Genomic DNA, 4279 nt, shown 5'->3' on the forward strand with positions numbered 1-4279 from the left:
AGGCACCCACCACAACGCCTGGCCATTTTTTGGTTGCAGCCATCATTGTTGTTTGGCAGGCCCGGGCTGGGGATTTGAACCTGCCACCTTAGGTGTACGTGGCCGGCGCCTTAGCCACTTGAGCCACAGGCGCCGAGCCCAATAAACCATTCTTTAAAACTCTCCAACAGAGGATGCTGATACCCTTAAAGGCCATAGTTGATTTTTTTTTTTTTTTTTGAGACAGAGTCTCTATGTCACCCTCAGTACAGTGACATGGTGTCACAGCTCACAGCAACCTCAAACTCTTGGGCTTATGCAGTTCTCTTGCCTCCAGCCTCCCAAGTAGCTGGGACTACAGGTGCCAGCCACAATGCCCAGCTATGTTTTTGTTGCAGTTGTCATTGTTGTTTAGCAAGCCCAGGCCAGGTTCGAACTTGCCACCTTCAGTGTATGTGGCCAGTGCCCTAACCACTGTGCTATGGGTGCCAAGACAGGGGCTATAGTTTTAATCCCACCACTAGCTGGGTTAGGCTCATTAAAGCCTTATTTTGGAGAACTAAGTGAACATTCTTTTTTCCTTGACTGGTTTGGGTAATTCCATCAAGTTGGAAATGCATTTCAGCTACGTCTTTAAGGCTCTGATGCTGCTTCCTCAGTGGGTAGGTGCACAAGTCTGTATGTAAGGACCCTTCCCTCGGGCCTGCTGGAGGGTGGGTGGCAGCTCCCTGGTGCTCAGATCCCACCCCAGACCTGTACCTGCCGTTAGCAAAGTCACCTCAGTTGGGACTGAGGCCAGGCATATTCACTGTGTTCCTGGCAACAAGAGCAAGTCAGTACAAGAAGACCTTTAGTGATGGGAAATGCATAAGGAGATGTGTGGACAATCTTAAGGTGACTGGCCTGACTGGGAAAAGGAAGCCAAAGGAAGCGTCGGGCAAGCCTGGCCGAAGGTAAGCTGCTTTTGGGAGAGCAGAACTTTTTCTGGGCAGAAGCTTCTAGTCAATGCTCCAAAACCCAGATAACAGATACAACAGAAGCACACACACAAATATCTTTTTTCTAGAAAGGAGGCCATGCACCATGCAAGACTCAAGGGAAGGTAGGATCTAGCTCAGGATGTTCAATCCTCCTTTTTAAACCTTCCCCCGCCACACCATAAGCACTATGAGGCAGCCGGGGGCCATCCCCTGGCTTTCTAGACTCACTGGGTTTCTTTGGGAAAGTCATGCAACCTCTCTGGTTCAAAGACATGGAGAATCATCACTAGACTTCCTGGCCTCCTGGAACTAGAAACAGTAACACTTACTGTAATACTCCACACTTATCGAGCAAGTACTATGCTAGATACTTAGATTACCTCAGCTGACCCTCACCACAGTCTGATGAAGCAAATTAGCTCATGGCCTGTGAGAGGTGAGTCGAGATTTGAACCCATGTAGTCTGGCTCCAGAACCTAGACTGGTAAGTGCTACCCTCTGTGGCCTTGAGAAGAAAGGGGCCTTACAACCCCTCTAAATCTTTTCTCTATTTTTACAAAAATTTTTTTCTTTGTATTATCAGGACCTGCAAGAAATGATTAATGCTCTTTAATTCTAGGTGTGAGTGGTTTTTCTAAAACATAAAATTGATCAATTGCTCCTGTACTTAGATTCCTTCGGTGGTTTCCCTTACCTTCTGAAGAAAATCCAAACGACAAAATGTACGGAATCTATCATGATCTTGCCTTTGCCTCTCTGACCTTTCGTTTACTCCCCAAACCCTCCCAACATTCCAGCCCCAGTGAGCTATTTCCATTTCCTAAGCCTAATAATAGTAGCTACCTCTTTTTTTTTTTTTTGAGACAGAGCCTCAAGCTGTCGCCCTGGGTAGAGTGATGTAGCATCACAGCTCACAGCAACCTCAAATTCCTGGGCTCAAGTGATTCTCCTGCCTCTGCCTCCCAAGTAGCTGGGACAACAGGCACCTGCCACAACGTCCGGCTATTTTTTGGTTGCAGCCATCGTTGTTTACCAGGGCCCAGGCTGGATTCGAACCTGCCAGCTCAGGTGTATATGGCTGGTGCCTTAGCCACTTGAGCCATAGGCACCAAGCTGTAGCTACCTCTTTTTTTTTTTTTTTTCTTGTAGAGACAGAGTCTCACTTTTTCACCCTCGGTAGAGTGTAGTGGAGTCGCTCCAGCAACCTCCAACTCCTGGGCTTAGGCGATTCTTCTGCCTCAGCCTCCCAAGTAGCTGGGACTACAGACGCCCGCCACAACGCCTGGCTATTTTTTGTTGCAGTTTGGCCAGGGCTGGGTTTGAACCCGCCACCCTCGGTATATGGGGCCGGCGCCCTACTCACTGAGCCACAGGCGCTTCCCGCTACCTCTTTTTTAAAGTCCTGTTCAGTGTTTATAAACATATTATTTAATCTTTTTTTTTTGTTTGAGACAGAGTCTCACTTTGTCACCCTTGGTAGAGTGCCATAGCGTCACAGCTCATAGCAACCTCAAACTCTTGGGATCAAACAATTCTTAGCCTCCCAAGTAGCTGGGACTACAGGCACTCGCCACAATATCCAGCTCTTTTTTTTTTAACAGTTTTTGGCCAGGGCTGGGTTTGAACCTGCCACCTCCAGCATATGGGGCCTGGCGCCCTGCTCCTTTGAGCCCCTGACACCACCCTTTAGCCCAGCTCTATTATAGAGACAAGGTCTAGCTCTGGCTCAGTCTAGTCTTGAACCTGTGAGCTCAGACAATCTGCCTGCCTTGGCCTCTCCAGTGCTGTGATTACAGGCATTAGCCACCGCTCCCAGCCTACATTATTTAATCTTCACAGCAAGTCCTCAGGGTAGGCAGTGAAGTCTCCATTCAACAAATAAGGAAACTGAGGATCTGGGGAAGTCACACATCTTTCTGACTCGGATGCTAAAGCTCTTGAGTGAGTTGACCGACACACTTGTATCTTTCTACTCTTGTCTCTGCCCTGGAATGCCTGTCTCTTCATTTCCCACCTAGGGAACTAGTTCTTCCAGCAGCTGGAAGGAAACCATTATTTCCTCCTCTCCTGTCAGGTTGAGTTAGTGGCTCTCTCTGTGGTTCCCACACCCCTTACACTTTCCTTTTGGCACACATACCTCACTCCCCACAACAAGGAGGCTGTGAACTTTTTGAAGTGTGTAAATGTTCCCCCCCACACACACACTGCCAGTCCATACCAAGGCTCCTGACAGACAATACTGTAGGTGGTGGGTGAATTTTGTTGACTGGATAGATGATGTACACATGGACAAAATCTGAAGCTTCAGGGACTTTGCCCAGATTTGCTCCTGTGGCACAGAGAAAGGTAACAGATGGGCCCAGGATACCCAAAGGAGGACTAATCAGTCCTAGGACTTCTTCCCCACATGTCCTCTGCTGTGGCTTCTGGTGCTCTGGTGCTTGCCTCTCACAGTGAAGGCACATCCCAAGGGCAGTTCTATGATACAATTCTAATTTATGGAGAGTTTTAATGGACACAGGGATATTAAAGTGCCAGGGCTAATTATTTAGAAAATGTTTCAACTGACTTGTTTTTCATCTTCTTTATGATGGGTAGCTTCAAAGCCCATGGTTGCCCTCTGGAAAGGAAAGACATCCTGCCCTAGTGTGATTACAGTTCTGAGCCATTTGTTCTTTATATCCCAGAGGCCTGCATCCCAGAAGAGTGTAGGGGAGAGTGGCTGCTGACACTGGGCAGAATAATGCAGAAGAACCCTCTCCTCTATTAGGGGGTGAAAACTAAGCCTCAGGGTAACTTCTCTGGGACGCAAAATTGTGTGTGGCTGGTTCATTGAGGAAGGAGGACATATGCTCTGACGTTCTTTGAATTCAAAGAGGAAAAAAAATAATTTTTACTTTCAGACAAGTTATAGGAATGAAGAATGTGAAAAGATGAAGTCCTCAGGATATGCTCTAGTTCCTAGGATTTGATAACATTTTGTGCCTATTATCTGTGACTTGGTGAATTTCTTCTACGTGCCAGATGTGGACCTGAAAACTTTAAAAGGCTTCCCTTGTAGGAGTACAATGTTGTAGGTAGGTAGTCCTCATCTACCTTCCCCATTCTGTTATATTTACGAGTTTTACTAGAGGTCAGTGTTGTTTTCATTGTTTTGTCCGTAGCGTGGGAAGGAAATAATTATAGTCCACTTAATCAGCTTCTAGGGAGAGGTGGCCTCACTACCTCTTATGAGACCAGAACTTTTTTTAAAAATTAAAACCTGGCTCGGCGCCTATAGCTCAACCGGCTAAGGCGCCAGCCACGTACACCTAAGGTGG

Source organism: Otolemur garnettii, unplaced genomic scaffold (assembly GCF_000181295.1).
Source record: "Otolemur garnettii isolate 467f Iridium unplaced genomic scaffold, OtoGar3 scaffold00055, whole genome shotgun sequence".
Lineage (NCBI taxonomy): Eukaryota > Metazoa > Chordata > Mammalia > Primates > Galagidae > Otolemur > Otolemur garnettii.